A 26,225-nucleotide genomic window follows, 5' to 3' on the forward strand; every position below is an offset into this window, starting at 1 on the left:
CCTTTGTCTGGTTCCTCCCAAGAGGCGACCGGCGGTGGAAAGTCGACGGGGGAAAATAGGAACGGCGCCTTCCTTTAATTAACCGTGTCTGACAAGCGCCTTCCCGACCAGAGGGAGCCCGCCTAGGTTGTAGCCACGGCGCCGCATCTGTGTTTAGATGGACACGTGCAGGTTGGGGCAAGGAAGCAGCGGAACTCCGAATCCTCCTTGCCCATTCCCACGAGTGCCTCTGCGTGTTATGTGCTGTGTTACTCTTCCGGTCTGTACCTGGTGTTTAGTTGGCCACCGTATTGTGAAAGGGCGGAGCCTTAGGGTATTTAACAAGCGTCCCAAGTGAGAACGAACGGTCTGGGCCCTGAAGACAAAGGTAATCCAGTCGCTGACAGTATGATCTTTTAATTTTTGACTGTGCGTTCTTTTCTAAATTATATAAATAAGTTTCTTCAAAGTTCCAGTAAACCCGCTTGTTTTTCTGTTTTTTTTAGAATTGCAGTTGCTTCTTTCCTTAGCCCGAAGGCTCGGACACGCTACGCGAAGAACCCGAGGTCGAGTGAACTCCTGCACCACGACACTGCCAAGTGTGGGCCTCCTCCCGCACGTACGATGGAGTTTGACCCCATTTCTTCTGGCACGGTCTTTACCGTGTTATTCTGTATTACATTGCCACTTGACAGCTGTATCAATGCAGGAAGAGATCTTGAGGTTGCCTGCTGGCGTTCTCCAGCCTACTGATTTATCTTGGGAAGCATTTTATTTTTTAGGAGTAGAGCTCCTCCGAACTTTCATTCTTCCCACTTTTGCAAACGTTGGTTCACTGAGGAAACTGATTGTGTGACCCGTTACGCTAATAAGCGACCAATGCCAGCAACTTTTTTCATCGATGTCACTGATTTCCTGTTGAAAAATATTATCCTGCAGTACGGCGCTCTGCAGGGAAAGTTACAGCCCGCGGCAGCTGCTTTTTGTTCAGGGTAGTTTACGACATACCCGGTGCTGTTACATCCAGCCTGAGCTCACAACAGAATACTATCTCTGAACGAACGTGTTTACCGATTGGCCCAAAAGGATACTGACGACTTCCTCTCTATGTATGTCTTGGCCGTGCACCACGATTGAAACACTAGCTTGACCTGAGTAACCTTTGCCAATAAATCATCTCGGCTTTACAACACGGGCTATTTCCCTTTCTACCTTGTGTTATATCGGCAGACTACACTTTCAGTGCAAACACTTCGGCCGCCTTCTATGGCCTTAGCCACTGATTGCGCGCGTGACACCATCACCCAAGTTATTTTGGCCCGCCAAGTCTCCCAAAACCGGCTCTCTGGCTCGCAGACCCACCATAAGTCTGTTTACTAGCGCCGGTATCGCCAAGTACAGAAACCCACAGGGATCTCTCATCCTCGTTTGGTCTCCTTAAGCTTTAGGGCTGTCGCAGAAACCTCATCAGTACCATGACCTTTACCTTGTGCACCGTTAAGTGATGGATGTAATCCATGAAATAATCATCCGCTGTTATCTGACATCATCCACCCGTCCCTTGACCGACATCTCGTCATTTCGCCTCAACCCGTACCATACACATTTTACGACCTGCACTTAGCACGGCCACTTAGTCTTTGCCACCATTAGTAGCATGGCTGCCGTACGTGTGTACCACGAGGAGGACGACGTGCTGTGCATGTGGGGGAAAGACGACGAGGGCAATGTGCGTTTTCCGGCACTGGGAAGCTCACATCGATGTTCGACTCTTCCACTGTCTCTCCCTTTACATACCTTCATTCGACTTTTGCAGATATATTTCTCATTGTTACTTTAAAGCATTCACAAACGATGTTCGGGTATAGCGCCTAAAGTAGCGGGTTCGTCGCCGCCACGGCAGCTGCATTGCGATTGAGGTAAAATGCGCAAACTGTCATGTACAAAAACTGCTTGCAGTTGAAAATTCCACACTGTTGATATTGTTCCCGACTCATCGACTACGCTACCTCTTAGAGCTTATTGCTCTAAATCTTCAGGTATTCATATACCTACAAAATATTTCGCTTGAGACTTCTGTCAGAAATATGTGTATAAATGATTAATGTTTTTGGGCATGTCGGGAGTCACTAGATTGCACTTTATTGCTTGAGAAAGATAGTTGCTATAAGCTGTAGTTTAGACACTGATACCAAAATTTCTGCTGCTTGGGGATAGTTGCGCCACTAAAATACCTGATGATAAGAAAACCTTTAGTAAAGTTGCGAAGCAATCTCTCGATACTGGGAAATTTTGAGACAAGTGATGAGATCCTCTGACATCTGCGACTTGCATTGTCTACTTGTCGCTGTTTAAAATGTGAATTTGCTTTATCAATACGATGAATGCAAAAATTTCACTCCGTAAATGATTTTTTCAGCCCTTCATGTTCGAGATATAAGCTAGATATACTGACGTCATCATGATTTTCTACAAGGCTAATATTATTTATTACTTCCAAACATGACTCCTCAGCATTTCTATCCAAATTTTCGCAGCGCCAGATGTAAGACGTTTGCCCTGCTAATGCAGAGCCCTTGGGAGTTGTGTTATTACGAGCCTGCTATCACGTGGCCATCAGCGTGCCTGAGGATGCACACACACCCAGGCGACGGCTGACAAAGTTGACATGGACTCGCCCCTTGGAGCGCCTCAACAATTTTTCCGCCATCAATCACAGTATATTCACCTTTTCAGGCTTGCATTGGACTACGCTCTGATGAACTGCTATTAAAATGCCACCGAGAACATTCTCGCGAAGGCAAGCGTCGACGGCGAGAACACCATGACGTACACCCCTGCGTAAAATGTATACTCCCCAGGGGGATTGCTTGTGAAGCCTGCTGCTTGCCTCGCTCTGCATCTTCATCGATAGTAATCAATCGAAAGAGAAGTGGCTTCACGCCCTCAACATTCCCAAATTTTTAACAGCCAGGTGTTCCAGGGAGGACCGTTAAAACGGCTTAGACGTGAATTCTTTCGGCTGTATACATTTAACAGTTGCTTTACGCGCCCCTGATAATGTAGCTCCTTAGTTGAGATAGAAAAAAGTCCCCACAGCGCTAATTGGACTTGCCTGCATCGAGTAAGCGATGACTTTGTTTCGTGTTCTCTATAACGTGGGTATAAAACCACTTCGTTCTACTGCCGCGGCGTCGCCGTTAAACTCAATTCGGTTCAGATAGATACAACACACACATGAACCACGGTGAGGGAAATCGGGCTCGGTGGCCTGAATTTAAAGTCTGCCTATCCGGTCTTAGATGTTTGGTTCGTCTATTTGGTTTCACATAACCTAATGGTGGTTTGGCCGCTGTGTAGATTTGTGCTCAGCGTTTACGCCCTTCAATTGCGTCATAGCAACGCGTAGTTTAGCGTCCAGCTAGTGAAGAAATTCGAAGAAATTGTTAATTTCGCAGAATTTTTTTTCTTACTCTATTATTGAGACGTAAGCCACAGCACTCATCTGATTGCAGGAAATTTAAGACGCATGCTTTGCTTAAGACTGACAGGGAACTTCGCGACAAGAAAATGTCACATTCTATCAGGACGTCGAACCTCGGAATAAAGTTATGCAAAGTTAAAGCCCTCGCAAAACTTCAGCCTACGAAAGAAACCTATAATGAGAATCCAAATCTCCAACTGTCCGAAGAATTTTGTCACGTGGCCTACATCAGGCAAATGTGCTTCACATCTTTATCGTCTTGATTTATTCAAACGATATTACGATATATGTGTCTGGGGTGTGGTATAAAAATTTCACCTTTGTCTTCTCTCAGACATTTTTCGGAAGCAAGGAGTGAGGATAAGCAGCACATTGCGCGGTTTGGAAAGAATCGTGATTCTTAGATGAACTCGACAGTTCTGGTCACTGGGAGCAGTGGTGAGAATATTTTTTCTCTCCCTCTCTGTGAAGCTTACAAATGCTTAGGCCTTCCTAATAGTTATGCCTTCTCAGAACGTTTACTTCTTAATGTCGTGAAACAGTGCTAAAGAATGTGGATATCTATTTTCCTTCTTCACATTTCCTCTCCTTAAGAACTTCTTTATAGATATCATGAGTCTAACCTACGCTCAGTGTAGCAAAAAGCCTCTCCCATATCACTCCAGTTAGCCCTGTCCAATGCAGGCTACGGCTGCATTTTGCTTGCAAACTTCCTAATCTCCCATCCTAACCTGACTTTCTGCCGCTGCCTGCAAAGCTTGCCTTGGCTGGGAAGCCGGTACATTAACATTACTGACGATCGGCGGTCTTTCCGTCGCAATATAGGCCCTGACCATCACCATTTCGCTATTTTTATTTCAAAAGGATGTCTTGCATTGCGTTTTTTCCCCGGCCCGCTTGGCTCTCTTAATGTCTCTACCGTCACGCCTATCATTTTCCTTTCCATAGCGCGCTGACCTGCCCTATTATAACTACAACCCTATCGTTCGCATCAACGTTTCAGCGCTTAGGTGGGCACTGCAAAACTGCCAGTCATGATCTGAGAGCACTTGCCATATGTACGCAACACCGTTCTGATTTTGGTGGCTGTTGTACTCTATTGGTCCTAATCAGTGCTCATTACCTGCTTGAAGCACAAGCATTCCGATACAAATTTCAGCACTTCGCTGCCTATCGTAAGGTGGTGTTCCTTTCCGAGAGTTTTCATCATTGATTATACTTCTCCATATTAATTTTTCTACTCACCGTTCTGCTCCGCCTGTCAAGAACATTGATAATTTAAAACTAAGTCTGACGCAGCGTTTTTCTTCGTCCGCTCATTTCATTTTCAGTTCTTCCTCGACCTGCTCTAAGAAAGAAATTACTGACTGTGCTTTGAATTCTTGCACTCAGTTACATAGCACGGCTATGTCTCCAATGAACAGGAGATAACGAAAGTGTGCGTTCATTAACTTATGTCCCTATCTGTTTCCAATCCGGAGCTCTGCGTACCTCCTCTAAACTCGCGGTGAATAGCGTTCATTTTGCTTTTCTCCGCATGACACACTCTGACTGGCTGCCACTAAATATATTTTGTGCAACACACACACACACACACACACACACACACACACACACACACACACACACACACACACACACACACACACACACACACACACACACACACACACACACACACACGCACGCACACGCACACGCACGCACACGCACACACACGCGCACGCACACGCACAGACGCACACACACGCACACGCACACACACACACACGCACACACACACAGAGACACACACACACACGCACGCACGCACGCACGCACGCACACACACACACACACACACACGCACGCACGCACGCACGCACGCACGCACACACACACACACACACACACACACACACACACACACACACACACACACACACACACACACACACAGGCACGCACACACGCCATGGCCCAGTTGGTTGGGCGCCCGTCTCGGCTGCGGGAGGTGGTTGGTTCGAAACCCACCGCCGGACACCCACCGGTAAAAATTTGTACAAGCGTCCACGCGCCTGGCGCCCGGCTTTCTTTAAGGGTGTTCGCTTGGGAGAGGCTCGTAAACCCAGCTGCGCCCCTCGGGGGCGAAGCCCCAGACTCGGACAACCTCGCAGCCTGCTAAAGGTGGTGCCCCTTCGGCCAACGTGGCTCGAACTTTGATCACCTGCAGCACACACACACACACACACACACACACACACACACACACACACACACACACACACACACACACACACACACACACACACACACACACACACACACACACACACACACACACACACACACACACACACACACACGCACACAGGCGTTGCGTCTTCGTAGGTTGCAGCGTCTGGTGTCGGTCCGCGGCTGACGTTTGATCCGCAATCGAACAAGTCTTCGGGCTTCTTGTGCGCGTTGATGGGAGTCAGCGACGTCGGCGTTATGTTCTTCGGTAACGTCGGGCAGCATGCCGTCTAGCATAGTCGTGGCCTCCCCGCCATGGACAAGCCTAAAGGGTGTCATCTGGTCGGTCTCCTGCGCGGGGGTGCTGTAGGCGAAGACGAAGTAAGAACGGTGTCCCAGGCCTTGTGTTCGGTATTGGCATACATGGCGAGCATACCGACGATGCTTTTTTTTTTCATGCGATCGGTCAGTCCATTGTTCTGCAGGTAGGATGCAGTTGTCCTCTGGTGGCTGGCTTGGTTGTAACGCAGAATGGTTTGCCTCAGTTCCGTTGTGAATGCAATTCCTCTGTCCGTGATGAACACATCAAATCGCCGTGCCGCAGAACGCACTCCACGAAACATTTGGCGACTTATGCTGCTGTTCTGTTCTGTAGGTTTTTGTCTCGGCGTAGCTGGTCATGTAGTCGGTAGCTGTGATGAACCACTTATTCCCAGAAGTTCACTTTTGAAAAGGGTCCATAAAGTCCATGCCGGTCTGCTGAAAGGGCCCTGAGGTTGGTAAAATGGAGTTAAGAAATCCAGCTTGTCGGGTGGGAGGGGTTTCGTCACCGACAATCTCGGCAGGTTTTCACATAATGTGCGACATCGGCAGACAGTCGGGGCTAGCAACAGTTGCCTTGAATGCGATGGAGGGCGCAAGAAAGCCCCAGACGCTCTGCTGTCGGCTCGTCATGTGACGCGCGAAGATTTTCTTCGCGCAGACTCGCAGGTACAACATTGAGGTAGGCTGTTTTATTGTTTCACTGCGAAGTTCTGATTTGGTTTGGTTTATGGGCGTTTAGCGTCCCAAACCGACTCAAGCCATAAGAAACGCCGTAGTGAAGAGCTCCGGAAATTTAGACCAACTGGGGTTCTTTAACGTGCACTGACATCGCACGATACACGGCCTCTAGAATTTCGCCTGATAATTCGACTGCCTAGGTTGGTGTCGAACCCGCATCTTTCGACTCAGCAGCCGAGCACCATAACAACTGAGCTACCGCGGCAGCGTAAACTGCAAAGTTCTTCTTCACGACTACATCATTCTGCACATAGAACGAAGACAATCCTGACTTGAGCGAGGTGCGAGGTGAAGAAACGTTGCTTTCCAAGCACTCCATGAGGCGTTTTAGGTCAGCGTCAGTGTGTTGATGCTGTTCAAAAGAGCTGGAGCTGATTAGTCCCCGGAAAGTGTTCTTATCGTCGTCCGATGGCGGTGTATCTCCGGACTCTCGTGACACTCGGCGTGAGAGGGCTTGCGTCCGTACTTGTAAACGACCTTAGGGTGGTTTCTAGTCGTGTAGGAGTACCAGGGTCATTTAAAAGAAGAAATGACGGTTAGTAGCAAATAATATGTGATGCCAGCGGAGTTGTGTGAGCGGTCAGAGCACGTTTATAGGTGGAGACAGCTGACATCACAGATCAGAAGCGTCATTTTGTTTCTGTTAGGACGTGAGGTAAGACCGTTCAGCGCTTGGAAGGAAGAGTTGGGTTGGTTTTGCGTGCAGTATGTGTTAAGGATGCGTAGACTCACGGCAACAAAGAAATTAGTAGTGAACACGTGCTCATGTTTTGGCGTATTCACAAAGGATGTGTCGCGTTGTGTAGGGGCAGATCTTTCCGGGCGTATGTGGCAATCATACTGGAAGTGTCAGCGGTTTGTTGTGCACCACGGTATCGTGGCGCAATGCTTGCTTGAGTGTAGGCATCCAAGTTTATATTTGATACTTCTTCGTTGGTTTCTTGGAGTAAAATGATGCCGGGCCGCGTTTTAGTTGTTTGAGTTAGCTTCAAGTCCTACACTCTGGTGGCCCAAAAAATCCAGTAACGACAATCTCGAAAGTGCGAAAACAATTAAGTAGATGATTAAGCTTGTTTCAGGGTCCTCTGCAGTGCGACTTCTATATTGATTACACGGGTTAAGAAATGCGCTTGTTCGACAGCCGACGAGAATTATTGATGGTGCGTAGCCTCTTGACGAGAAGGGAGTTTGTTTGGGCTAGTTGCTTCTTCCATAGCAAAGATTCAAAACATGCTCGTTGCCTCAAAAGCTCAGAGAGCTTCCGAAGAGCGCATTAGAGAACGGGCTTCAGTAGTTTTTTTTTTATTCGAGAAGTGTGCCATGAGGCATTAGTTGAAAAAAGGAAGGGGGGGGGGGAAGGAATGCACGGGATTGAAAGTTAAAAGAAGGAGTGAAGAACCGTTGCGCTGAGGTAGTCGCAGAGGTTGCTAATGAAACGGTTGTCCATAGTCCACTTCACGTAGTCACTTTCGCGGTTCCACCGCAGGCCCACCTCCTTGAGGAGTCGTTTTCTGATAGCAGCCGTCGCTGGGCACGTCCACAACAAGTGCCGCACATCACAAATGTCCGGTGCTGCGCTACAGTGAGGGCACCTGTCAGGTGCTGGCAGACCTTTGGCACGCCACCGATGACGGACAGATGGTGTCAGAGCCGCCCCTGCCCGAATCCGGCGCACGGATACCTCTTCCTGCCGAGTAATACTACGGGGGAGAGGGTGCGAACACGGAGGAATTAGAGCGCGTGTTCGCTGGCGCAGAACTTCGGAATCGGTAACATGGGACAGGAACGGATCTGAGGGTAGAGGGGGAGGCGGCGGATCGTCTAATGTATGAAGATGAGTCATAGCATCCGCTTGAATATTATGTGGATCCTGGGCATGGCCGCGAATTCAGTGTATGCGCGCAGGACATGGATACTTTGCGCAGAGCACATGAATAGATTGTGAAATCTGGAACGTTCGTCGAATAGCCTTAAGCTGTTTAAGGGCGGCGCGGGAGTCAGTGTAAATATGAACTGTATTGAATGTTGGAACGAGCGGAAGGGAAGCAATGGCATTATAAATGGCTTGAAGTTCCAGTGCCATGGGTGTGCACGTATCCGCAGTATACGTCGCGCGAGAGTTGAGATGCGGATGAGATGGACTATACACAGCAGTAACTCCCCTCTTTGCAGAATGTGATGCATCCGTGTATAATATGCACCCTTCAAGCAGATACGCTGGTGATACCGACGGGGAAACAGTGGGGCGATTGTCAGTGAGCTGGCAATAGGACCACGGTGGAAGCGTCTTTAAACGTTGAAGTTGGAGAGACTGTTTTCGAGCCCTATTTGCCACCCGTTGGTCGATGAGTTCACTGAGTGTATTAAGTTGGGCGAACTCCAGTAGCACAGGTATGGGTGTAAACGAGGTAGATATGTTATGACACGCATAGCCTCACGATTGATAGCTTCAAGGGAGTCCCACTGTCTGCGGGTGAGACGTTGAAATTGTGCCTGATAAACTATCCGTGGCTGAAGGATAGAGCGCACAAGCTGGCGGGCTGTATGAGCACGTGCGCCACCAGAGCGCATAGCTATGCGACGAATCAGACCTAGAGTAGCGTGAGCCGATTTACGGGTGGCTGTCAGCCACGGAGTGCCAGTCCCAGATGTATGAAGGAGAAGACAAAGAATACGAACAGTTTTTACCTAAGGAATCAGAAAATTATGCACTGTAAAATTTAAAGGGAGAGCTTTCCGTAAGCCGGCTTTATTTCCAATTCGAATGAAACATGATTTAGTAGGAGAGAGTGTTAGACCCAGTGGTGGGAGGCGCGATGTCAATACATCCAGCGCGTGCTAAAGGAGCGACCGATGAATAGACGCATCTGGATGACAACACCACAAGGTTATATCATCGGCATACGCAAGCACGCGGATAGAAGGGATGGACTCTAGGGCTCAAACAAGAGCAATTAAAGCCACATTAAGTAATGTGGGGGCGAGAACGGAGCCCTGCGGTACTCCTCTATTGGAAGTGAAGTTACCAAAGGGCTTTCCGTGGACACGCACGCTGAAGGTTCGATATGCTAAAAAGGCGTGAATGGAGAGGAGGAACCGTTGAGGGAGACCAAGAGTTTGAAGGGAGGCAAGAATGGCAGAGTGAAGGATGTTATCATATGCCTTTGTTTTGTCTGTAGCGATTGCAGTTCGTGCAAGATAACTCTGCGGAGAGTGGTCAAGCGCGTCAGCAGCCAAAGTAGCAAGGCAGTCCTCCGTTCCAATTTGTGGGCGGAAACCAATTGGGAATCTCGGTAACAATCATGGTATTCCAGCCACCACGACAAGCTTGCGGCTAGAATGTTTTCGTAAAGCTTGCAGATGGTAAGCGTAAGGAAAATTGGACGAAGGGCCGAGAGAGATACTGGAGGCTGACCTGAATTGGGTATTGGAACCACAATAGAATGCTTACCTGTCTCCTGGCATGACGCCAGAAAGCCACACTTCGTAAAAGTATCAAGTAGGGTTTCCAAAGCCCTCCCTTCCAAGTTACGGAATAAGGAGTTAGGTATGCCGTCGTGCCCGGGAGTAGTAGTTTTTAAACGTTCAATGCAGGCCAGCAGCTCTGCCATGGTGAGGTAAGAAGAAATCCCATCGGAGGGCTCTGTAGCCGATAAGTCAGGTGGAGACGTAGCGGTGCAGTCATGGTTTGGAAAAAATTGACGGGCCGCTTGTTGTGCAAATGTGTCCTCATCCACATTTAGCGCGAGGCGAATGCTCTTTGTGTAATCTGCAACCTGAGAAGGGCGCTCCATGGCGCGAAAAACTCTCCAAAGATGTCGATTGCCCTGCGTAGAGGACAGGCGGGCACACCATGCAGCCCAGCGTTGCCTGCCTAGCAGCTTTGCATAGCGCCGCGCTCGTGCGGTAGCGCGGTGAAGAGTAGGAAGAGCCGATGGGTCATCGGGGTGACGAGTAAAGATCCGCCTGGCGACGAACGAAGACGACCCAAACCCGGACATACATCTCTTGAATCTGTGGACTTGAGTAGTTGCTGGAATAAATATAATAATTGCGATGTGGTGTTTGTGATAATTATCTGCGTGCCCTGCTTACCAGCAAGGATCTTTACGATTTAATGGACGTCGCTTTGCCCTCCCCATAGGCGCGCAATTTTCAAATGGTGCAGGAAGGCGAGAGTAAGCGCGTTTTTGAAGCTCTAAAAACTGAAATCTCCTATTGCTATCGGCAGGACACACATATCTTGTGCAAGCAAGCATCTAGCTGTAATAGATAAAAAGTTAGCAATTGGAACTTGTCAATCACTTGACTTAACTTGATTTGACTGCTTTTTGACGTCCACGAACAGAGGTATTACTACGCCCAAAAAAGCTTCTTTTCTCCGCAAAAACCTATTTTTTTAAAATTACTGATGTGCATCTATGAAACATCTGATAGACAGCCCATGCAAGGTTTTACCTTGCCATTTGCCACTGGGTTGTTGGCAACGCGAGCTTGAGTATGCAAATGTTTTGCAAAGAGGCAGCGGCGGGAGCGGCGGCAGCAGCACCACCAGCGTGCGCCGTGAGATCGTTGCACTGACTGTCGAAAAGCACGAACTGCCATTTTTGCTTGTTCTCTTCCGGCTCTTTTCACTATGAAGGAAGTTTGCAAATCCCATTGCAACCCGGTTGAGCTGTGCTGACTACAGCCTGTGTCATGCGTCCTGGAGCTTCACAGAGGAACCATTGTCTCAGCTATGACCGCCGACGCACGCCACAAAATCTGCCCATTCGTCTACGCCCGTCATTGGCCCTGGCGCACTCGTACAGAGAAACCCAGACATCTCTAGCAAATCCGATGTCCACGATGTTGAGGATTCGCTTGCTGGCGACAAGCGGGTAAGCGACCAGAACCGGTGGGACGAAGCCATTAAGCCAATAATAATTGTTTTTTGGGGGGGAAAGGAAATGGCGCAGTATCTGTCTCATATATTGTTGGGCACCTGAACTGCGCCGTAAGGGAAAGGATAAAGGAGAGAGCGAAAGAAGAGATGAAGGAAGAGGTGCCGTAGTGGAGGGCTCTGGAATAATTTCGACCACCTGGGGATCTTTAACGTGCACTGACATCGCACAGCACACGGGCGCCTTAGCGTTTCGCCTCCATAAAAACGCAGCTGCCGCGGTCGGGTTCGAACCCGGGAACTCCGGATCAGTAGTCGAGCGCCCTAACCGCTGAGCCACCGCGGCGGGTCCATTAAGCTAAAAAACGTCGCGTTTTACATGTCGGACGTGGGCAGCCTATGCTACAGAAACCACGAATCAGACTTCACCACCGGGTCTGCCGTTCACACGCCTTTTACGATATCTTTGGGCGCCCTGCCGTGCTTAAGCTGCACGTCTACTCACGGCTGCGAGTAAAATCTTAGCTGCAGAGCGGATCTTTCACCAGTTACTGCGAGGGCATAGACTAGTCCACCTATGCAGAGTGGTTGATTATGTCCGAGGCGGACCTGAAAAAGCGCACGCGTTCTTAAAGGGTTCGAAGCTGGCATATTTCAGACACAAATCGCCCTGAGCACCGCCGCTCTGGCCTACATATTCACCCTGTGCCAGAACTATGATGAAGTGCTCAAGCAGCGCATTTTGCCGCCCTCATTCACAGTCCAACTCGACGCGCTTTCTAGCGCTTTCGCCACTAACAGCTCGCAGCTTGGCGAAATTAGACTTTGTGTGTGAGGACGAGACTTGACAGGTGTCGCATTTTCACTGTGATCACGGACCTCCTTCCAACCTTCAGACCCGTCAGACTGTGGCTGACGAGCTAGTCTCCAAAGCGCTGCCCCCTGTTCATCCGCAGACTCCTGTTGCCGACACTGGGACGACGTGTTTCTCCCGTTCTGTGCTCCGACGAAGCTGCTTGCCTTCCCCAGCCGGTTGTCTCCTGCTCATGAGGACCCTTGGCGCGCCCTTGAAAACCTTCCTAGTTGTTTGGCATGCGGTACCACAGGTCACGTTGCGTGGGCCTCTTCGATTATCCGCCTCTGGCTGCCCGCGGGCTGCCAGAGCGCACAGCCAGGCGCTCGATTTTCTCGGGCTGCTCAGCGCTCCTCCGGTGGATGTCCAGAACGCGTTCGTTTCTCTCTGCCTTGGCGGTTTCGTGCGGCCAGCTAGAAGCCAGACTCGTCAGTACAATTTTGTGTCGGCAGCGCTCGGGCAACTAGTAAGCCACGAAGAGGTAGTATATGGTAGCGGGAAGCGTGCGCGGCCTTTTTTATATGGACTAGAAGGACCGCGGCTCTTCATGTGATGTTTTCCGCGATGCAGGCGCTTGTTTCGACTAGACCGCGGTGCATATTGTCTGCGTCGCCTGCAATGGCGCCTTTTGCCGCTTTTTACCTATTTGTTTTTCGTACATGTGCGATCGCAGTTTGATCATCTCACTACTACGCAACCACAAATGCTTGCTTCATATTACTATCGCATATAGTTCTGATTCACAAAATATTTCCGCTGTTATTTTCGTGCGCCCGGCTGATATTGCGATGGTGTTCGAGGTCTTTCACGAGAGCGGCCGCAGATTTCAGCTCCGAGTATGCGCTCAGACGAGCGCATATATCCATGAGCTGAACAAGTTTGGCGAGGTATATAGTTGAGCGCGATACAAGAGCGTATGGTCTTCATTGAGTTGTGCGAAATGAAAAGGCGGATATGGTTTGAGATACACTTGATTGATTGAAACATGTCTTTTATTAAAAGTCTTCACGAGCACACTGCTCGATGCATCTCTGCGCACGCATATATGTGGCCACACAATTAACTGTCGCTTACGGCAACCGCCTAGGAGAGTGCTGATTCTGGCATCACCAACAGCCGTACATACAGCTGGATGCTCGTGCCTTCTGCCACATATGCTTAAAATGTCTCCTCATGTTTTGCTCATTAAAGAGAAAAAAGAATCACCCAGCACGGATTATCATGCATGCATACGCGGTACGTGATCGACGCGCAAGTCCGGATTGTAGTGCCTTTCATTCGAGTGCCAGTCCTCTGCGGAAAAGCTGTAGCGTTACAGACACGATACGCAGCTAAATTTACACTGTAGACCCGCGTGTTCCAGATGAACATTCAAATCAGCTGATCGCTTTTGTCCAGATTACTCGTGCATTCCTTGCTGTCTGGCAGACTACAGTTGATCGGAATTAACGCACCCCAATTCATTTCCGATTACAGCCCCCAGGAATTAACGAACGTAGAAATCACAACGACCACAGCGCAGAGTTAAGCACGACGCACGGTCGATCGTCTGCGGTCATACGTGTACGTCATACTTACTGCATGTGTACTAAACAAACACGCGATAACAAACACGCGACAGCGTGTCGTCTGGTGAGCAACGCACGGGCAGTTTTTCCCTCCGATGTTGTGCGGACTGAAAGACGTTAAATTGCAACTGCTCATCGCATGCTTTCTGAGGATTTCTCGAAGCTTACGCAGCACTCTGTGCACCGAAGGCACACGCTAGCGTTGTCGTCGCCGATATTTACGGGTGCGAGCAAGATAAGGTGTTTGTTCTGTAGTCTGCGGCAGCCCTCATTAAGTTTAGGTCGTTCTTTTTGACCTCAAGCAGCCTATTTCTGCCGTACGCGTTCGTAGCAACGGGACGCGCAACAGAACGCGAAGTTATGAAGGACACCTCTGTCCTCCGTGATCAGTGTATATTTTGCCGCCGTGACTGCCGGCTGCCTGGTTCCGGTGGCCGCCAGCCAATGTGAGAATGATGCGTATTCCGGTCAGGGGCGATCTGCTCGCAGACAGCGGGCTGCCCGAGCGCGGTTAATCGAAGAGGCGCACTGTCGTTGATCTGTGCTCCCACCTGCGGATGACCCACGAGCTTGTCTAGATGGCGCCGCTGCTCCCGCCACATCCTTCGTCTCCCGAACAGTTTGATGCATACGATCGCCAACTGCATGCTTGCAGCCGTTCGCCATCCCTGCGCCATTGCACGGTTTCGCCGATCCGTCATTCTTCCCCGACGTCCCATCAAAACTGGTTGCCACAGTTTCCAAGACAAGACTTTCGTATTTGGCGAAAATTTTAGGGCTTCGTTTGTACCCGAGCGATGTGCTCGACTTTGTGATGGAGGCCTCATCGGCTCGAGCTTTGTCAATGTGTCGCTGTGGTGTATGAGACGCGTGTGAAGCTGTGCCGCAAAGTTCGAGAAGTGACGATGCCGCTAATTGTTTTTTTTTGCCTCGTACAGCCTATAGGCACCCTCTGGGCACCTCCACAGTAATGGTGATCATTCACTGCTCTTTATATACCTTCTTATTCGTCATTCCCTCATCGTGCTCCCATGACATCATTTTAGGTTGGGACTTTCTCTCGCAGCAGCAATGCCTTTCTTAAAACTTTCGTTTCTTCTTGGAGCAATTTCTCGGTGTCTGACGACATCGAGATTCATCCTGCTCGTCTGTCCCCATCATTTGTCGCCTGCCTCGCCGCACCTGACAGCGGTGTCGTCGTCACAAACGTCCGACGTCTCCATCTCTGGCCACTGTCGGCCTCTGCCATTCGCTGTGCTCGTTGTCTAAAACGCCTGCAGCATGATACCGGTCTCGAGCCTTTTTTTGGGCCCCTGCTTGTTTCTCTATGATGAATGCCTTGGACATATTCAGTGCATCGACACCTTGCTCGTCCCCGAAAGTTTCACCGACTCCTGTTTCCTTCCTACTCAATCTCTGACTTTGGCAGCATTTACTGCTCCAGCCACAGCCGGCACCTTTGCTCGTTCTTTCGACGTCAGTATTCCCAGAGCGTAACGGGCCAAGCTTCTTGACTTACAGGACAAGCCTCGCTCCTCTTTCGACATTGATTAAAGCCGATTAGTTCGCAGATACACAGTCCCATGAGATCGATACCGGAGTCAACATGCCACTGCGTCAACACTTGTACCGAGTTTCGGCTAACGAGCGGCAGATTATTCTCAGTCAGGTGGACATGCTTCCGTGTGGCCTAATTAAGCCTTCCAGTAGTACGTGGGCCTCTCCGGTGGTACCAGTGAAAAACAAGGTGGCACAATTCGGTTGTGTGTCGACTATCAGTGTTTTCACAAGTTCAGCCGCAAAGACGATTAAACGCTGCCCCGAATCGCTGACCGCTGCTGTCTGCTTAGAGGGCGCGGAATTCTTTTCATCTTTGCACTTGCGATATGGGTATTCGCCGATCCCTGTGGCGGGCGCTGACCATGCTAATATGGTTTTTGTGACACCAAATGATCACTACGAATTTAACATCATGCCTTTCGGTCTTCGTAATGTCCCGTCTACTTTCGATCACGTGATGGACGCGAAATTATTGAAGATTTCGCTATGCATGTTTCTCCAGATAAGCAATGCGTCAGCACCCCTTCGGTGATTTTAGGGAGAACTGAATTAACTTACCACAAGAATAGTAATCTTCCACTGTTGTAAAGGCACGTGTTGATCGTTTTTTTTATCATATATATATATATATATATATATATATATATATATATATATATATAATATAATATTGAGGAAGCCGACAGTCACCGACACCAAGGTGAATAGGGGGATGTTTTTCTTTTTTTATGTGTTGTGCTTATCAGTGGGATATTATAGTACTTAGATTAATAAATTGCTTAGAGAAAATTACTTATAAAGCAGCAGAAAGAACAACCATGCCGCCGGTGGGATCCGAACCCACGACCTCCGAATATCGCGTCAGATGCTCTTACCAACTGAGCTACGGCGACGGCTGTCCAATCTGCTGCTGTCGTGGGTATTTATGTTCATTGGGTGTAAGCGAACCTTGAGAGTGTTCACCAGCGCCACCCTCCACCATAGCGGCGGACGTAGCACGTCCTGTAATACCGCGAGCGTGACGTGGAACGTCATCTAACGGCGAGGGCGGAAACTGTGCGAGAGCCCTCTTCGGCTACCTATGGCATCAAGACTGCCAGGACCGAGACCCTCGTTAAGCTATTAGGAGATAAGTTAAAGGAAATGAGGGGCCCGTGACAAACTTATTCAGGAAGCCGACAGTCACCGACACCAAGGTGAATAGGGGGATGTTTTTCTTTTTTTATGTGTTGTGCTTATCAGTGGGTTATTATAGTTCTTAGATTAATAAATCGCTTAAAGAAAATACTTATAAAGCAGCAGAAAGAACAACCATGCCGCCGGTGGGATCCGAACCCACGACCTCCGAATATCGCGTCCGATGCTCTTACCAACTGAGCTACGGCGACGGCTGTCATTTCGCTCTTGTCAGCGCCGTGCGCTCTTCCTTCTTTTGTGTATAATTTGACGTTAATATGTGTGTATATTCATGCATCTTCACACAATAAACAGTTGTTAGAAAGCACTTTGTCCTGTGTGTCTGTCCCTTTCCGTGTTTTGATAGCGCTCACCAATACCTTCAAGGGTGCATTTCCAACTATCCCCAGTTGTAGCTCTTTTGACTCTTAATTTCCAGTACATCGGGCTTGAATGTTCCTCATCTTCCTCCCCTACTAAAAGTGCACTATTTCGTCAGAATCATCGCGGAAGAAAGGTTCTGCACCCGTGCTCGCTCATACGCCCTCAGCCATGGATTTCCAACCCAGTTCTGACTGCTATGCTTGGAAGTATGGCCTCTGCAGAAAAGACTTCCAGACGGCTCTGCAAGATGCTTCGCGCAGAAAACTGGAAAAACATACGGCTCTTCAGGATGCACATGAACGTGATATGCGCGACTTTCCTGGACGAAGAAGCCGCTCGACAGATGACAAGGTATTCCATCCAACACGCCGAAGCATGCGGCGAAAAGCTATGAAAAGCCAATTTTGCTAGTCTTAAAAAAAACAAAGAAACTTCTGTCTGACGATCACGGAGCAACCAACATTTCGGGGCGCACGTCGCCTTAACAGGTGAGCAACACCCTAGACAAGGGACGAAAATTTGCACTTCAACCGAATCCCGGGCCGGCTGAGAACCTCGCAAGGATTCATGGAATAGAAGACAGATGTCCCGACAAGGAAAGAGCCGCACGCAATATTGAAGCAGTGTGAGCCATCAGAGAGGTTCAAGCCACGAGACAACACTACAAAGGATATCATCACCTCTCTGAGAGACAACAGCCTCTGCCTGATGACTTCGGACAAGACGGTTCGGTTCGTGGTTATTGAGAGAGGCGTGTATCACAGTAAGGCTTTGTAAGGACTAAGAAAGAACTTTGATCCCGCCAAAATCAGCAAAAAAAATTGCCAAACTGTCGGAGCAGTGTCGCTTTGAAAAGCGGCTCCACTGGAAACGAAAAGCTGCAGAAACAGATCACAGAGTGCAAGGCGACCTGTCTAAAGCCTTTATTCACAATCAAGACGCACGAAGAAGGCATGCCTTTCAGGGTCATTGTTGAAGACCGAGGGACCTCCTTGTACGCGGAATTTTAAGGTGAAATGTTTTTGCAAAAAAGGAGGCATAAGTATTGGATCTTGTTTGCCACCTGTGTTGTCCGCCATTTTTTTGGCACAGGGTAATCGGAAGATATCGAGCATGCTAAATACGCATAATATATTAGCTTCCTTTAGGTACGTTGATGATTACCTGCTTTGCCTTCCCAACAGCCTAACTGACTCCATAAACGTGGAAGGTATTCTTAATGAATGGAAGAGTGCTTTTCCTGGCCTTCAGTTCACATCTGAAACCCCGAAGAGCTGTCAAATTAGATGCCTAGACCAGCTGGTGACATGCAGCGACAACCACACTTGGTGGGCTTACAAGCCCAGGGCAGAAATACCACTGTTGCGATTTTATTCTGGTCATTCTAAAATTGTAAAACGAGCTGTAGCAACTTCTTGCGTGAAAGTAGCTATAAAAAAGTCATGCCCCCACTCGATTATTCACAGCATTGATCAACAGATTTCCCGATTGAGGGCTAGCCGCTATCCGGAGCAGTTACTTGGCGGCATTGCAGGATGCGTACTAAAGGAAGTTACTGGGTTTCATATGACTAAGAAACCGAGCTATGAGGGACGCATCGTTGTGATGCCATACATTCATAACATCTCCCACGGAATAAGGAAGACAGCTAGCAAGTACGGAGTTGAGGTGCTTTTTTCAGCTCCCAGGAAGTTCATTGAAATGTGCAAAATGGTCAACGAGCGCTTGTGTTGTGCACTTCTTCTTCGTCCGTCATCTATGTTCGCGCTGTATTTTTTCCTTTAAAATGTACGTAACCCAACTAGCCCAACTTTCCATCCTATTACAGAATGAAGACGTCAAAAAGAAACCTTGGTGCAACGTCAAACACGCCATCACCAATGTAGAGTGTGAAGAAAACGTCATTTGCAGCATTCCGCTTAGCTGTCAACGAACCTACGTAGGCAAACGGGTAGATGCCTGAACAAGAGGCTCAGAGAGCAGGGAAAATTACGCGAACAAGTTGCAAAATCCGGGAATCTCGCACCACATTGCGCACACTGCAAATGAACTCCGATGCCAAAAAACACTAAGGTAATAGCTAGGGCCAGAAACAGGCGGGAACGCGACATTATCGAAGCTTTCGCTATGCATGTTGCTCCAGATAAGCAATGCGTCAGCTCCTCTGCGGTGTTGTTAGAGGAACTGAATTAAACGACCTCAAGAATAGTAATCTTCGGCTGTTGTAAAGGCACGTGCTGATCGTTTTTATTTTATGTATATATATTTTTCCTTCATATCGCTCTTGTCAGCGCCTTGCGCTCTTGCCTCCTCTGTGCATGATTTGACGTTAATATGTGTATATAGTCATGTTTCTTCAGAGAATAAACAGTTGTTAGAAAGCGCTTTGGCCTGTGTGTTCGTTCCTTTCCGTATTATGATAGCGCTCGGTAATAGCTTCAATGTTCGAATATAGGACTGCCATTTCTTCCAGCTCTCCGCAGGCTGTGTTCCCTGGGAACCAACCATGAAAATCCCATTGCAATGTATATTAACATACACCTGGCAGGCTGTGATGCCGCCGCAATTGCCCGTGGTCTAGGTGGATGATAAACAAAGCAAAACAATGGCCAGAGTATCACTTGCGCAAGTAATTCAGATTTCGCCTACTGAGGATAATCAATCGTCATACTGTTTTTCTAATATTCACTCTGGATGCCCTGTGAGAGCGGTCGGATATATTAAGGACGTATGATACAAAGATTAACTTGGGCTAAGATACTGTCACGCGATTGATTTATCGCGTTGACTGCACTTTTTTTGTTTCAATAATATACTCTTTGAAAGGATTCCATTAATTATTGACGGTTATGTATTGAAAAAAGAAATAGGAAGATGTCACGTATGGCGAGTTCCGGTGTCTGAAACATAGCTCTCGTGGCACATGACTTTGTGTTCTGCGTAAAATAGCTTTTCTTTGATTGGTATGCCAAGTTTTTTTTCTGCAGTGCAAATAGATTTTGTTTCAGCATAATTTCTAGTGGAGTCGATGAAAAAACTGCAAGACAGTTACGATGAAAGTGTCTTCTGATGGCACCGAATCACGTTTCTTAACGTTTTGGTCCCTCCCCTTAACCGAGGTCAGCAAGCATGAGATTTTACAAAGCGGGAATGCAGTTGCAGGTAAACGGTACACGTGTAACAAAACAGAGAGCGAGGGGCGAATTGCGGTTCCAGAACGCGCTATTGATTTGTGTGCTTCACAGAAATAGTATCATTTTTTAAGTGATTTTGAGACTTCTCTGTGCAATAAAATTTTTTATGGGCAATAAAAACTTTCTAACACGACGTTTTTCTTCGACTTCAATATGAGAAAAAGAGTGGTGAAATCGTTGGTTGATAATTCTCTGTAAGTACGGTAACTGAAGATTGCGGCGCGTAAACCAAATAATGCCCACTATTACCATTCAGGCCATTTTCACGCATTCATCGCCCAAGCGAGGAGGACGAATGTGAACCCAAACCGTGCGTTACTAGGTAGTCACGTGCAGATGTGGGCATCTTCACGAGGGTGAGCCCTCATTAGGGCGTCGTCACCCTCACCTCATTACAATTTCGCAAGGTGACGTGAGGGTGAGGGAAGATGGGCGCATGAAAATTCGTGAGGACGAGGGGAGAGAGGAAAGACATGATGAGGTGAGGGCGAGAGTGGTGCTCCATACCGTATTTTGGGCTAACATTTGTTTCTCTGTGCAGCCGGTTATGAATTCTCTTGTTAGAGTGCGGCAATACAGATGAACGATGTGCGCAAACTATTCGACGAACCACATAGACGGGAGAAACACAAGGACTGGCGCAACCAACGTTGCGCCAGTCCTTGTGTTTCTCCCGTGTATGTGGTTCGTCGAATAGTTTGCGCACATCGTTCATCTTTATTGCCATGCACCAACTAGCCCCAACAGAAGTGTTATTAGAGTGCGGCAGTTCTTAGGGTGAGGCTCCCTCAGAATACCTAGTTTCTGCAGTCTGGAGGTACGCTAAGCGAACACGAAAGGCGGGCAGCCGCACGCCTTCTCCCTCGCCGCACCCATGTTGTCAATAAAACAAACAAACAAACAGAAGCATGCACGAGCAGCCAAAGCTAAGCTTCGAAGGGAAAGGATAAACCCAAGAAACTGGAGAAAAAGAGGGAACTAAATTAAAAAAATAGCCACCACACTTAGTGAGCGAAGCATTACAGAGTCAGTAACCCAAGGAATATAAACAGCTAGCATACCCCCATCTTCAGCAACTGTTCAGCTACTCAAGAAACTTCTTCCTGTGCCATTCATATATCCTCAGCAAGCCATGTCCTTCCTTACCGGCTGCACTGGAAGACATCATTTAAGACAGCTGAGCTTCAAGGCATTAAAGAAGCTGTTTCGTATATCCTGCGCCAAGCCCTGGCTGATGGGTTACCTTTACCGACTCCAAAGCATTTCTGCAGATCCTGTCCAACCTGCCGAAGACAACCAACCATCAACTCGTTTTTCTTGGCACCGAGTATTTACAGCATTTGGCTCATGGAGCAGGCCATTCCATGACATTTCAGTGGATACCAGCGCACTATGGCACTCTGGCTAGTGAAACACAGATGAAGCAGACCGTAAAGGCCACCAACATCTCTGATACATTCGGACTTATTCACGAAACCTGGTGCGTCCCCAAATGGATAAAAGATTTGCTTCCGAAGAAAGTATCGGCTCTGGAGCTTTTCGACAAACCACTAACAATTTCTTAACTCAGTCTACCCACATGTCAGATCAAGGCTATATATATAATTGGTTTTTTGGGGAAAGGAAATGGCGCAGTATCTGTCTCATATATCTTTAGTAGTAGTAGTAAAAACATTTATTTTCACAGAAGGAAGAGTAAGGGAGTAGGGTGTTGGGGATAGATAGAAGTGGAGCTGCAGTGGTCGGTATTCCCTAGTCCAGGATCCCGTTGGCCTCCGCCGCTGCCTTGGCCCTCGTCACCAGCATAAGCTGTGTGCTCGGGTCGGAGTCAGCCAGGAGGGCCTCCCACTGCTCTAGACTAGGGCTATTTATCTTTGGTAGTAAAGGGCTTTTTTCACAGCCCCAGGTGGCGTGGTACGTTGTGGCGTAGCCCCCACACCACACGCACTCTTTCGCATATCTGTTCGGCCACATTTTATGATACATGGCTCTGCTTGGGTAGGTGTCTGTTTGTAGTCTTCTGAGCGTGGTGGCCTGCTCTCTGTTGAGGATATCCGCCGGAGCCGAGTACTTCTTGCGCGCTCCCAACAACGCCTTCATTGCCTCCCCGTACGATTCTGGCGTGCTGAAGGGTTCGACCGGCAAACCCGCCCTCCGGTTCGTGAACCCTCGGACAACGGTGTCTGCCATGAGATTTCCCTCAACCCCAGTGTCAGGGACCCAAATGATGGTGTGTTGAATGTGTGTGTTGTTTGATCCATGTCTGTGTTGGTTTTGTGCGAAGAGAATCCTCGCGGCTTTTTGGCCGATCCTGCCATCTCTGTATGCCCTCGCTGCAGCCTGAGAATCCGTCGCTATCCAGTAACTCAGTCCCTGCCGATGGGCTTCAGTCAGGGCTAGAGCTATGGCGATCTCTTCCGCTGCTTGTGTTGTCCTTGTGCGCACTGATGCACCAGTAATTATCTTCCCATTGGCGTTCACTACTGCTACCGCCCTAGCGTTTTCCTTCGTTCTGTACTTGGACGCGTCAACATACAGAACCATCTGTTTCTTCTTTAGGAACCTGTCCAACTCCAATGATCTCGCCGCCCGTCTTCCTTCGTGGTTCTTCGGGTCCATGTTTCTGGGCACTGGTTTAACCAAGAAAGTGCTCCTAATTTGGCTGTCAATGTCTGTCTTGTCTTCGCCCTCGCCTTCTGCCGGGTATCCTAGCTTTAGCAGTAGTGCGCGGCCAGTGGCTGTTCTTTTAAGTCTTTCGAGTTGAAATCTGAGCATAGTTTCACTGTGCTCCTCATAGGTGCCGTACACACCCATGTTCATTACCTTTTCTGTCGAGGCGCAGGTCATGACGCCTAAGGCTTGCTTATACGCCTTTCTGATGCATGTTTCCATTTTGTTCTTTTCCAGGTACGGAAGCGCGTACGTCATCCTCGGTATGATGAGCGCAGAAGTGATCCGTAACGCATCTCGCTCCTTCACCCCTTTTCTCTTGTTCGTAATCCGGCTTAACATCCTGCATATCTGTTTCGTGGAGTGTTCCAAGAGCTGGATGGTATGGTCTCGTTTGCCTTTCTCCTGCAGCCACATTCCCAAGATGCGAAGCTTTCATATATCTTTGGACACCTGAACCGCGCCGTAAGGGAAGGGATAAAGGAGGGAGTGAAAGAAGAAAGGAAGAATAGGTGCCGTAGTGGAGGGCTCCGGAATAATTTCGACCACCTGGGGATCTTTAACGTGCGCTGACATCGCACAGCACACGGGCGCCTTAGCGTTTTTCCTCCATAAAAACGCAGCCGCCGCGGTCGGGTTCGAACCCGGGAACTCCGGATCAGTAGTCGAGCGCCCTAACCACTGAGCCACCGCGGCGGGGCTCAGATCAAGGCTCCCATCCAGACTTCCTCTCCATCCGGAAGCACTTTATCACCGATTCCGCCTGAATGCTGCATTTACGAACGGCTTGCAATACCATTTTCGTGAAATGAACAGTCCACTTTGCGGCATCTGCGGCTCGATCGAAACTGTGGAAAATATCCTGCTTCAGCGCCCTGCAAATGCTGTATGGAGAAGCTCTCCTGAGTGCCTCTATAGCACAGGACAGTGTTTTAGGTTCCTTATCCTGCCTTAGGAAATAGAGACACGCAAAAAACTTTTTTTACGTATTAAAATGACATTGGGCATCATGGCAAGCTCTAATTTCACCTTGCATGTTACCCTTGTGCATTCTTTGCACAGTGAACTTTCTTAGCTCACTGGTCAGACTATGCACTTCATCATTTTATATGTTTCATCATTGTTCGTCGATTCACCTTAATACGCATTTTAATGTCCGCGTTTTATCTTGTTCCCTTTTTATTTCTTTCAATTTACTTTTCCCACATCACTCCCCTTCCGTCTTTATCCCCACATTCCTTTCCACATGGAGAGTAGCATTCCGGGGATTTTTAAACACCGCCTAAATTTGCTGTTTTTTCATTAATGAATTCCTCTCTCTCTTTCTCGCTTCGTTGCATGTATACCATTAGAAATGCTGGCAACGACACGATTTTACAGCATGTTTGCAGTAGCCGCGAGTTAAAGTGCATGCCGCCATCTGCCAACGAACTACATTGCCAGGTTCAAAGTCCGTTATTTCCCCAGATTTAGCAGGCGTCTAAGCAGCTGGCAGTACATAAATTTTTGAGTCAGGGCGGCGTTGTTGCGTTGCCCACGGACAGGCATGGGCTCAATGCGCACCTTTCTCGTTAGAGCCAGCATAATAAGCGTACACCGCCGGCACCACCGCACAAATATATATCACTAGTGAGCTAACAAAAGGATATTGGCGGGGCTGTGCGGTCGGCAGCCGGTCCAACGAGAACCGTGGTACAGCAGTCAGTATTTTCATTATAAGCCGCGCGTCTGTCAGATTATCAGTGTGTGGAGTAAAACATGTAAAAATTATACCTGTTAAGGCTGTTGGACTTCTATGTGTTAAGCCTTGTTTACCGGAACGACGTCCTATTTAAGGTCCATGATGTTTCGAAAAACTGGCTCAAACCCAAAAAATGCTTCTACGAAATTCGCTGTCAAATGAAAGTAGGTAGGTGAGGAATATTTCCTTATACACTGCCAGTAGTTCAGTAAAGTCGTTTCTTCTTTCTATTTTTGATAGAATTCGGGTATAGGAAAACGATGTCGCTAAGTCTGGTGGGCGAAGCCAACCGCCGTGTCGTACCATGGAAATAAAGCAGCAGCTTAGCCACCGTGGTCTGAACCCTCACTCACTCCACCTTGCATTGCGCTCGGCGCTAAAAAATAAAAAGTTTGATTGCTGTCCAAATATGAGGAACATGACTGTAGTTATTTCTTCACCTGGTAAGATGTGTGACCACGTAATCGCACGCCTGATTTTATGAATCAAATTGCTTCCTGGCATTATGGAGAATTGATACTCGGCGTTTGGGTAATGCATAGACGTGCAAGGAAAAAAAGCATTGCCAGTTTAGCTTAAGGTTAACCACAAATTTTCGTGCGATAGCACCATTAGCCCTGGTTTTGCAAGGTTTGTGCGGATTTTATATGCTTTTACTCGACCTGAACTGCCTTAGTTTGGTTGATATATCATATGACGTCAGTTTGCGTGATATTGCTTCATTTCAGACTTTTACTGCGTATAACTGGTCATTCTATACATTCACAGATCCCCGAAAGCCTTGATTCAACTCCTGGCGCAGTGGTAAAGCGGTTAAGCTACGCGCCCCTGCCCTGCGATGGCAATCGCTGCCATCGGTGGGGCTTGTGTGATCCAGATTGTTGTACGTGAGGAACCTCTCGTGACAAATCATTAATTGAGCTGCTACGGTTGGCAATTCGCTCACAATCCGTTGGGAAAGCTGTGATGACGTCAAAACGTCACATGTACAAGGAAGCCCATGTACCAGGAGCAGGCTTCGGACAGACAGACAAGCGATTTTCGGCGCAGTGCAAGCCCTAGCTCTGGGGCACTAAAAGGGTACCCAGAGAGATCGTTTTCTCGAGACTCGGGGAGTTAGTGATTACCATGATTCAGCGCAAATACTTTATTTTAGTGACCCATTTTATTTTCAAGTGGTCTGAATTATGTTTTACTTAAAGAGAGAGCACAAGAGCCTCACTGCAGCGGAAAGCCAGCATAGCACCGTGGGAAGACACTAAGGAAATGAAAAACATTGCGGGGGAGCGTGATTCAAGCCCGCGGCGTCGCGAACAGATCTCCTTGGCTGGCCGCTGCATGAGACCACTGCGCAGTCCCGCAGCTTTTTTAAACATGGCATATATTACATTGAAAATATAATCTATTTACATTAACAAACTTGTTTACGAAGCTTTTAGGAAACGCCACGGTGGACGT

General features: G+C 48.3%; 1 protein-coding gene across 1 annotated transcript in view; it reads left to right on the plus strand.

The window, feature by feature from the left end:
• Positions 1–3,785: 3,785 nt before the first annotated feature.
• The window catches only part of LOC144130233 (uncharacterized), a 41,958-nt gene continuing 19,518 nt past the window's right edge, over positions 3,786–26,225 (plus strand). Inside the window, exon 1 of the mRNA XM_077664209.1 lies at positions 3,786–3,901. The gene's annotated coding sequence lies outside the window, so the exon portion shown is untranslated. The remainder of the gene's footprint in view (positions 3,902–26,225) is intronic.

The sequence above is a fragment of the Amblyomma americanum genome, chromosome 4 (genome assembly GCF_052857255.1).
Source record: "Amblyomma americanum isolate KBUSLIRL-KWMA chromosome 4, ASM5285725v1, whole genome shotgun sequence".
Taxonomy (NCBI): Eukaryota; Metazoa; Arthropoda; class Arachnida; order Ixodida; family Ixodidae; genus Amblyomma; species Amblyomma americanum.